Here is an 11,145-nt window from a genome sequence, read left to right as displayed (position 1 = left end):
GGAGCCCTTCTCCTTATGGCAGATTTCGTCTTCCCAGACAGCATGTGGGAAGCCCCTGGTGCTGTGAGGAGCAGGGCTGGGCAGTTCCCGCAGTTTGTGGGAGATGGGAACTTCTTGTCGGCAGCGCTCGGGGGCCATCGAGGAAAGATGCCCTGCGAGACATGGTGGTTGTGAGCGGAGAAGGACTCGTGGGAGACGGGAAGGTCTTGGCTGCAGACATCATGAAATGGTTGAGTTTCAAATTATCAGAAAAAGGGCGGGCAGAGTTGCTCCCCTGATTTTGGGAGGTGAATGCCCCATTAGGAAGGTTGCTGGTGATCCCAAACTGGGAGGTGCTGTTGAATGTGTTGAGGGCCAAGAGGCCTTGCAGAAGGCTCTAGATGGCTTGGAGCGTTGGGCAATCCTGAGCGGCATGAAATTGAACCAGTCCAAGTGCTGCGTTCTGCAGGTGGGAGGGAGGGAGTAACGGCGGCACCAGTGGGAATGGGGAGGGGGCGTCTGGGGAGCAGCCCTGCAGAAAGGGGTGTGGGGGTGGTGAGCAGCTCAGGAGGAGACAGCAGCGTCCCCTGGCACCAAGAGGGGACCAAGAGGGCAAGCGCATCGTGGGGGGCATCAAAGACAGTAGAAGCAGGCGGCCAAGGGAGGGGATTGTCCCGCTGTGTTCAGCGCTGGCGCGGCTTCACCTGGAGCACTGTGTGCGGTGCTGGGCAGCCCTGCAGTTAACTCGAGGTCAGCCCTGCAGTTTGGGTTCTGGTCTTTCTCTTCCCTTTTCCTCCTTGTCTGGCGCAGAGCAGCTCCCCGCGGCCCCCGGGAGCTGCGGGCAGTGGCGGTGCAGCTGCTGCAGGGGACGGGAGTTTTGGGTGCAGGAGGGTGCTCGGGGCGGAGGGTTGGAAGGCCGGACGCGGAGCAGCAGCGGTGCCGGGAGCTGCGCCGGGCCCTGCTGAGGCCAAGGGGACTGCGCCCACCCGGGGCCTGCAGCGGCGCCCCCCAACGCTGGGGGTGCCGCGGCGGGGACCGGGGCCTCCCCCCTCACCTTCTGCGCACTGTACCTGCAGAGGGGCGGCTGCTGCCCAGGGGCGGCTGCTGCCCGAAGGCGCCCTTGGCTGCGCTGGCCCTGGGCTGTGGAGCTGGGAGGGGGAACAGGCAATACAGAGCTGGGGTTTCCAGGCACTTTTGGCCCCTGCCGTGATTTCTTTGTTTATTTCTTTCCTTATTTCCCCCCTCCCCAGCTGCTGTCAGGGCTGCCCAAGGCGCAGGCCGAGGAGGGGAGGAGGGTCCCTGCCTGGCCGGCAGCTCCCCCCTGGCCGTTGTGGGGGTGATTTGGGGTGATTGGGCAGCGCAGGGAGGCAAAGCCGGGCTGTGGAGCCGCGGACGGGGGTGATTGTGCCGAGGCTTTGGGGGCTTTGCCCCGAGCCCTGTCCCCGCGTGAGGGGACGCTGGCCGGGGTCCAGCCGAAGGCCTGGCAGCCCTTGTGGTCGTGTATGTCCATCCCCTCCTGCTCGCCAAGGTCTGTCCTTGTCCCGGGAGCTCCGTGCTGCTTTCTGCGTGGGGCCGTGTCCGTGGGTCCGGCGGGGACCCGTCTGTCCTGGCTGCCCCTGGGGAAGGGGACAGGGGAGTCCCTCCCCGCCACTGCCACCCCACTGGCTTTGACTCGGGCCTGGGGGCGGCTCGGTGCCCTTCGGGGTCCCATGTGGGACTGTGGCACCTGGTGGGGGCCGATTCCCGCTGTCCCCCGCACTCCCTCCCCTCCCAGACAGGCACGGAGCGGGGCTGGAGAAACAACTTTTAATGGAAAAACACGAGAGAAAAGGTCCTATCTAAGGTACTCTAACCCCCCCTCCCCTAAACATGTCCCTCTCCCCACCCCCGCCAAACACACACACCCCCCCCCCAATACAGTCCCCTCCCTTAAATCTGCCCCCTGTGAGAAACAAGTTCCGGTCCGAATGAAATAGGCTCAGGCAGCATCCTCTGTGAAGCACATTTTTATTCACGTTCTTGCAAGAGCGGGTGACCTAGCAAGTAGGCACACTTCCAGTTCTTGAAACACACCTTTTTATTCCCTAATCCTGGCCGAATTTTTCCCTCCCCTGTTTCCCATTGGTTGGGTACTCCAGGGTTCACAGTCTGTCCGAGGCGCCTAAAATTCTCCCCGGGTGTCCTGCCTCTGTTTACTTCTCTTTATGCTACACCTAAAGGGATTATCTGACTAGTTTATTTCTTTCCTTTTTGGTAAAAGATTGCTCAATGTCATTAGCCCTGGTTAAATGTTTGACTCCCCTTCTAGACACTAATCCAGGAGGAATCAGTTTGTCCTTTTGTCTGTGTGATAAGAGATGTTCTACAAGCCTTTGCTGGAGCCTCTTTGTCTTAGTCATTCCCTTATCGTGTCACCTCTGATGGAAACGGCTTTTCTCCTCTGCAAAAGCAATACCTGCCTTTCTTACACTTACTGTTAAACAAGCATGTACTTTTGGATTACTAGACTGGATTTTCGACTATTACTGGGGTAGTTATTCTAAATCAATGCCAGCCACATACACTATTTCAACTAATTCCCACGAATCAAAAGTACTTACTTTGGCAAAAAGAATTTGCTCTCCCAAGATGCATACAGCTTCTATAACTCTGGCACGCTTCTATAACTCCGGCACGCTATCCTCTGTGATACTCGATGCATTGATTAGGAATACACTCCCGAACTGCAAATTAGCAGTTCACAGAATCACAGACTGGCAGGGGTTGGAAGGGGCCCTCTGGAGATCATCTCCTCCAACCCCCGGCCAGAGCAGGGTCACCCAGAGCAGGTGGCACAGGAACGCGTCCAGGCGGGTTTGGGATGTTTCCAGAGTCGGAGACTCCCCCACCTCTCTGGGCAGCCTGTGCCAGGGCTCTGACACCCTCAGGGTAGAAGTTCCTCCTCGTGTTGAGATGGAACTTCCTATGGTCAAGATTGTGCCCGTTACCTCTTGTCCTGTCGCCGGGCACCACTGGAAAGAGCCTGGCCCCATCCTCCTGACGCCCCACCTTGAAGTATTTATAAGTGTTGACAAGATCCCCCCTCAGTCGTCTTTTTTCCAGACTGAAGAGACCCAAATCCCTCAGCCTTTCTTCAGAAGAGAGATGTTCCAGGCCCCTCAGCATCTCTCCAGCACTTCCCTGTCCTTCTTGAACTGGGGAGCCCAGAACTGGACACAGTCCTTTTGTCAATGTTGGAGGCAGGTCCATGCCCTGTAGCAATCTGGTCCTTCTCCCAGGCAGCTTTGGAGTGTTTTGACCTTGGCTGGAGACTGCTGAAGTCCTGGATAACAGCCACGTACGACTCCTCCTATGTAGTTACCTGAAAGGTTTTCTTCATGTGTGAGGCGGGTCCAGACTCAAAAGAGGCATTAACACATCAAGCGGCCATTTGCTGCGGAGAGGAGCTTCAGGGCAGGTAAGTCTGCTCAGGGGAAGCGATCTGAGGCCAAAAGGGCCGTCAAAAATCTCTTTTGGGGGCTCTTAGAAGCTGGGAGAAGCGGTGTGCCCATGCTGGGGGCCGACCGCTTGTGGGGGGGACCTGCTGAGCTAGTGTGGGCGGGCCCAGCAACACCCACCGCTCATCAGACTATAACAAGACTCTGGGAGGGCAGCAAGTGCTGCCCACAGAGCACCAACTGAGTGTGGGTGCGGTGCTGCAGCTGTTTGCAGCTCGTTGAGCTGTTTCAGATGCTGTTTGCAGCTCGTTGGGCAGGACACGAGGTGCTGCACTTCACTCAAGTGAAGATTAGTTGTGCTTAGTGAAGGTTAGCCCTGGCTTCCACCCACAAGAAGGTGGTGTGCTCAGCCTCAACCAGAAAGGATGTGGGAACCCAGACGGGGCTCCCCCAGAGACACGAAGCCGTCCAGGTCACCGGGGGCAGGGAGCGCTGGAGCCTTTCGCCGACAACGGGAGGCAGCTGTGGGAACCGCCGCGCGTGTTGCGAACAGGTAAGTGATGTGCTCAGCCTGGTGGCAGAGCTGCGAGAGGAAGCTGAAAGGTTAAGAAGCATTGGGGAGGCTGAGGAAGAAATAGACTGGTGGAGCCAGGCTCTGCCCTCCTTCAAACAGCAACAGGAGCACCCAGCAGGAAGCAGCCGGGATCTAGAGGCCCCTGTACCCTGCTCCTGCCACGCAGAAGGCAGAAGCCTAAATGAAGGGAGTGAATGGAGGCGAGTTCGCGGTCGGGGCAGTGGGCGAACCCTCTCCTTGCCCCCCCTGTTGTACCCGGTACCTCTGAACAACAGCTATGAGGTACTGAACGAGGAAGGCCAGTCGAGTGAGGGTGTGGATGACGGGCAATCTACACTAGAGACACCTCCACAGTCAGAAGGGCGTACTGCCTGTACTATCACCACAGCCCCAAGAAAGAAAAGAGGGGTTGTAGTCACTGGGGCTTTGGAATCTGAGGGCCAGGCAAATGAGGATGGGGAGGACTGTCCATCTAGTGAGTCACACAGGGCTAATCACTCACCCCCATGACTCAGGACCTCCTCAACCAAGAAAAAAAGGAAGGCAATTGTAGTAGGTCCCCTTCTGAGGGGAACAGAGGGCCCTATCTGTCGACCAGACCCATCCCACAAAGTAGTCAGCTGCCTCCCTGGGGCCAGGATCAAGGACATGGAGGAAACTCCCTACCCTGGTTCGGCCCTCAGATTATTATCCACTACTGATATTTCAAGTAGGTAATGATGAGATAGCTACCAGAAGTCTAAGGGCAACGAAGAGAGACTTCAGAGGCCTGGGACGGCTGGTTAAGGGATCAGGAGCACAAGTAGTGTTCTCCTCTATCCCACCAGTTGCAGGGATTGATGAGGGGATAAACAGGAAGAGTCAGGAGATTAACTCCTGTCTCAGAGACTGGTGCAACCGACAGAACTTTGGTTACTTTGACCATGGGTTGATGTACAGGACACCAGGCATGCTGGCAACAGGTGGGGAAAGCCTAACCCAACGGGGAAGAAGGATTCTAGGACAGGAGTTAGCAGGACTCATTGAAAGGGCTTTAAACTAGGTTTGCAGGGGGGCGGGGATGTAACCAGAGTGACTAAAGCGGTGCCTGGGAGCAGCACGCCAGCGCCGGTGGGTAAAAGTGCTAGCAAGGTCTTGCAGCCTGTTGTTGCAGTGGAGGTGGGAGATGATGACCCACGTGCTAGCAAAGACATGAGGAGTAGTGATGGGTTGGCACCTGCAGAAATGTCTGAGCATGGACAGGTGGGAATAAGGGCTTGTCCCCCCAGTCAAGTGACAAGGCAATTAGGCCAGCTGAAGTGCATCTACAGGAATGCACGCAGCATGGGCAACAAACAGGAAGAGTTGGAGGCCATTGTACAGCAGGGAAAGTATGACATAATTGCCATCACAGAAACGTGGTGGGAAGACATGCACAACAGGAGTGCGGTGACTGACGGCTACCAACTCTTCAGAAGGGCTAGGCAAGGAAGGAGAGGTGGTGGGGTGGCCCTCTAGGTCAGGGGCAGTCTTGAATGCCAAGAACTTAACAATGTGCATGACGACTTTGTTGAGCGTTTATGGATAAGAATCAAGGGGAAGGCCAATAAGCCGGACACCATGGTGGAAGTTTGTTATAGACTCCCCAACCAGGACGTAGAGGCTGATGAAATATTCTATAAGCAGCTGGCAGAGGTCTCACGATCGCTCGCCCTTGTTCTTGTGGGGGACTTCAACTTCCCAGATGTCTGCTGGAAATATAACACAGCAGAGAGGGAACAGTCCCGGAGGTTCCTGGAGTGTGTGGAAGACAACTTCCTAACACAGCTGGTGAAGGAGCCAATTAGGGAAAGTGCCCTACTGGACCTGCTGCTTGTTAACAGAGAAGGTGTGGTGGTGTGCTCTCCCCTTTCCCCCCCCGCCGGCTCCTGCTCAAGCCATGGCCATCAGCGGGAGTTGTGATGAGTCGCACTTGAACTGTGGGAGATGGCTGGCAACATAACCAAAACCCTGTCTGGAGTGGGAACCTGGGTATCTTGTTCCCATGAGAATATGACTGTAGGTCAATTCTCCTACTCCATAAACAGTGGACAGCCCAAGAGCCCTTTGAGCTCTCCTGCACGGCAGCGGCTGCACGACAGGATCTCCCCTTGAGTGGGGACGCTCACTTAAGGTTCTTCTCCTCGAGGCCGAGAGATTCCTTGCCGCAACAGATTCTCGGTAAGTGACTAATAGCATGCTAAACTTTGAAATCTTAGCTAAGGGATCTAAGGATTGATTGCGCATATAGAATCCTTTAGACATAAACCGTTGACCGAGTCTGGGACTAGGATTGGATCCAGCCGCAGCCAGACTCCTCTCTGAGAAGGAGTTTAGAAAGCCAGGGGGTCCTTTCTGAACCTCGGGACTCAACGGGAGGGTCTCCCTGAGAGCTTGTCTGACCCCGGCCTCTATGCAGTAAATAATCAGGTGTACCTTGTCATCGAACCTCATAAAACACTGTCGCATTCACTGCTAACTTTGTTAAATCACTGTTTTATGTTAATAAACATTTCACTACTCTCTTACAAGTGAAGTTATTCACTCCGCCCGCAACAGAAGGTCTTGTAGGGGATGTAAAGATTGGAGGTCGTCTCGGGCAGAGTGACCATGAAATGATAGAATTTTCGATTCTTGGTGAAGCAAGGCGGGGAGCCAGCAGAACTGCCACCTTGGATTTCCAAAGGGCAAACTTTGGCCTGCTTAGGAGCATGGTCGAGTGTGTCCCTTGGGGGACAGTCCTGAAGGGCAAAGTTGCCCAGGAAGGCTGGTCTTACTTCAAGGAGGAACTCTTAAAAGCTCAGGAGAAGGCCATCCCCAAGTCCCAAAAAATGAGCAGACAGGGAAGAAGACCAGCCTAGCTAAATAGAGTGCTTTGGCTGAACCTCAGGAAAAAAAAGAAAGTTTATGATCTTTGGAAAAGGGGGTTGGCTGCTTATGGAAAATACCAAGTAGTGAAGCTCTGCAGGGCAAAAATTAGAAGGGCCAAAGCTCAAGCGGAACTCATCTTGGCCACCACAATTAAAGATAACAAGAAGAGGTTCTTTCAGTATACCAATAGAAAAAGGAAGGTAGGGAAAATGTAGGCCCACTGATGAATGAGATGGGCGCCCTAGTGGTGGAAGTCACAGAGAAGGCAGAGCTACTGAATGCCTTCTTTGCTTCAGTCTTCACTGCTAAAGCTGTCCCTCATGAATCCCAGGCCCTGGAGGCAAGGGGGAAGGTCTGGAGAGAGGAAGAGTTTTCCCCAGTAGAGGAAGATCAGGTTAGAGACCATTTGTCCAATCCGGACATCCGTAAATCCATGGGCCCTGATGAGATGCAGCCGCGAGTGCTGAGAGAGCTGGCAGATGTTATTGCTTGGCCACTCTCCCTCATCTTTGAAAGGTCATGGAGGACAGGAGAGGTGCCTGAGGACTGGAGGAAGGCCAATATCACTCCAGCCTTCAAAAAGAGCAGGAAGGAGGACCCAGGGAACTACAGACCGGTTAGTCTCACCTCTGTCCCTGGGAAGGTAATGGAGCGACTCATTCTGGTTGTCATATGCAAGCATCTTCAAGAGCAGGAAGTTATTGAAAGTGGTCAACATGGATTTACCAAGGGCAAATCATGCTTGACCAATCTCACAGCCTTCTATGAAGTTATAACTGGTTGGCTGGATGAGGGCAGAGCAGCAGATGTCATCTACCTTGACTTCAGCAGGGCTTTCGACACTGTCTCTCATAACATCCTCCTTAGGAAACTGAGGAAGTGTGGACTAGGCGAGAGGACAGTGAGGTGGACCGAGAGCTGGCTGTGTGACAGGACTCAGAGGGTTGTGATTAATGGAGCAGGGTCGAGTTGGAGGCCTGTAACCAGTGGTGTCCCCCAGGGGTCGATACTTGGACTGGTATTGTTTATCGTATTCATCAACGACCTGGAATAGGGGACAGAGAGTATGCTCAGCAGGTTCACTGATGATACCAAACTGGGTGGGGTGGCTGACACCCCAGAGGGCTGAGCTGCCATCCAGCGTGACCTGGACAGGCTGGAGAACTGGGCAGAGAAGAACCTCATGAGGTTCAACAAGGACAAGTGTAGGGTCCTGCACCTGGGGAGGAAGAATGTCAGGCACCAGTATAGGTTAGGGGTGGACCTGCTGGAAAGCAGCTCTGAAAAAAAGGATCTGGAGGTCTTGGTAGACACTAAATTATCCATGAGCCAGCAATGTGCCCTTGTCGCCAAGAAGGCCAATGGAATTGTGGACTGCACAGGGAAGAGTGTGGCCAGCAGGTCAAGGGAGGTCATTCTCCCCCTCTGCTCTGCACTGGTGAGGCCACAACTGGAATACTGTGTCCAGTTCTGGGCTCCCCAGTTCAAGAGAGAGAGGGAACTGCTGGAGAGAGTCCAGTGTAGGGCAACAAAGATGACTGAGGGACTGGAGCATCTCCCTTAGGAGAAAAGGCTGAGAGAGCTGGGACTCTTCAGCCTGGAGAAGAGAAGGCTGAGGGGAGACCTTATTAATGTTCACAAGTGTGTAGAGGGTGGGTTTAAGGAGGATGGAGCCAGACACTTTTCAGTGGTTCCCAGTAACAGGACGAGGGGTAACAGGCACAAGCTGGAACATAGGAAGTTCCGATCAAATATGAGAAAAAAACTTCTTTACGGTGAGAGTGACAGTGCACTGGAACAGGCTGCCCAGGGAGGTTCTGGAGTCCCCTTCTCTGTAGATTTTCAAGACTTGCTTGGATGCAGTCCTGAGTAACATGCTCCAGGCAATCCTGCTTTGGCAGGATTAGTTGGTTGGACTAGGTGATCTCTAGAGGTCCCTTCCAACCCTGAAAATTCCGTGATTCTGTGATTCCAAGACATCAGGGAAAAAAGACAGCCTGGCTGAACAGAGAGATACGGTTACAACTCAGGGAAAAAAGGAGAGTTTATGGTCTTTGGAAGAAGGCCACTCAGGAAGGCTACAAGGATGTTGTAAGGCTATGTAGGGAGAAAATTAGCAGGGCCAAAGCCCAACTAGAACTTAAACTGGCTTTGGATGTTAAGAACAAGAAGAAAAGTTCCTATAAACACACTAGTAACAAAAGGAGGACTCGGGAGAATCTCCATCCTTTATCCGATGAAGGCAGTAACATAGTGACAAAGGATGAGGAAAAGGCTGAGGTACTTAGTGCCTTCTTTGACTCCTTCTTTAGTAGTAGAGTGGGTTGTTCCCTGAGTACCCAGACCCCTGAGCTTGTAGACAGGGGCAGGGAGCAGAATGAAGCCCCCATAATCCAAAGGGAGATGGTGGGGGACCTGCTCCAACAGCTAGACATACACAAGTCTATGGGGCTAGGTGGCCTCCACACGAGGGTACTGAAGGAGCTGGCAGAAGTACTCAGCGAGCGACTTTCCATCATTTACCAGCAGTCCTGGTGAACCGGGGAGGTCCCAGTTCACTGGAGGTTACCCCGCTTTGCTGGGTAAAAACCAGGGCGATGGCCAGGCCCAACGAGTGGTGGTGAATGGAATTCAATCCAGTTGGCAGCTGGTCACAAGTGGTGTTCCCCAGGGCTTGGTATTGGGGCCAGTTCTCTTTAATGTCTTTATCAATGATTTGGACGAGGGGATTGAGTGCACCCTCAGGAAGTTTGCAGACGAGAGCAGGTTGGGTGGGATTGTCGACCTGCTTGAGGGTAGGATGGCTCCAGAGGCAGATCTGGGCAGGCTGTACCGATGGGCCGAGGCCAATGGTATGAGGTTCCTCAAGGCCAAGTGCCAGGTCCCGCACCTGGGTCACAACAACCCCATGCAGCGATACAGGCTGGGGGAAGAGTGTCTGGAGAGCTGCCTGGCAAAAAAGGACCAGGGGGTGTCAGTTGACAGCTGGCTGGATGCGAGCCAGCAGCATGCCCAGCGTGGCTGAGAAGGACAATAGCATCCTGGCCTGTATCAGGAATAACGTGGCCGGCAGGACTCGAGAGGCTGAGGGCCCTGGGCTCAGTGGTGCAGAGACTGAGGACAGTACAGAGGTAGCCTGAGTGTGCTTGAGGGCTGCTGGTGGAGCCGGTGGAGCTTTCCTTTGTCGTGGAAAACAGCATGAGAAAGAAATAATGCCCCAACATGCAGCTGGGGAGGTGCAGACTGGACACCAGGAGAAAGAAATGTCATTCTAAGGGCAGTGCTGTGGTGCAACACGCCACCCAGAAAGAGTCTGGATCAGCCCAAGGCTTTGTGTTTCAGGGAAGAGCCAGGGAGGATGGAGAGATCTCAGCAAAGGAAGGTGGCAGCAAGGTGGGGCAGCCGGGTGGATGACTGCAGCCTGCAGGGAAAGAGGCAGAGGTGATGGGACACCGTAGGACAGCCTGTGGTGGAGATGACACAGGGATGTGGCAAAGCTGAAAGGCCCCTAACAGAGTCAACCTCTTCATGTCTTGGGCTATGGCTGTTGTCTCTGCTACTGATGCCTACGAGGAGTCAAGTTATCCTTGCAGCACTGGGGTCTCATTGCCTCCTCGTCCATACTTCAGAGGCTGGGAGGTGTCGTACCATAGCGCTGGCCTTGGCATTGCACATCTCCACACCACACTGTGCCAGGAAGAGCCCTGAGGAAGGAGTGAGGGAGAGGATCTCCCTTCCTGGGGGCTGGGGGTCAGGCCTTGGCCCTTTGCACTAATGAAACACATCCAGGGTTACTCAGCACCAGAGCCACCTTCACCTTGCTTTTCTCAACCTGTCATCACTGCCTCCAGTTTCTGCTCTAACCCGACCCTGGGGACAACATCTCAGTGGTGTCCCTCAGTGGGACCCATTAACACTCCAAGAAACTTTGGAGTTTGAACCTGACTTTGACTTCCTGAGAGGTTTTTTCAGCTTCCTCTCAGTGTCTGGGGTTCATGGACTCGGCATCAATCCCACCAGAGGGGTCATTAAAACTCCTTGGGCTGGTGCTCTGCGTCTGAGCTGGGCTGGGCTCCTGGGATGGAGGGAGCTCACAGCAAGCGGGCAGCGCCTCAGAGAGACGGCTCTGCCCAGGAGCAGCTCCTCTGCCAAGCGCAATAAGTCTGAGGGCAGTGCCTGGGTGTCTCAGGGAGATGAGCGAGGCAGAGAGAGAGCTTAAAGGTGTCAGGATTGGGAGGATGACTGAGAGCTCACTGGAGGAGAAAT

Source organism: Chroicocephalus ridibundus, chromosome 28 (genome assembly GCF_963924245.1).
Source record: "Chroicocephalus ridibundus chromosome 28, bChrRid1.1, whole genome shotgun sequence".
Classification (NCBI taxonomy): Eukaryota; Metazoa; Chordata; class Aves; order Charadriiformes; family Laridae; genus Chroicocephalus; species Chroicocephalus ridibundus.
Note: the sequence above shows the minus strand (reverse complement) of the source record.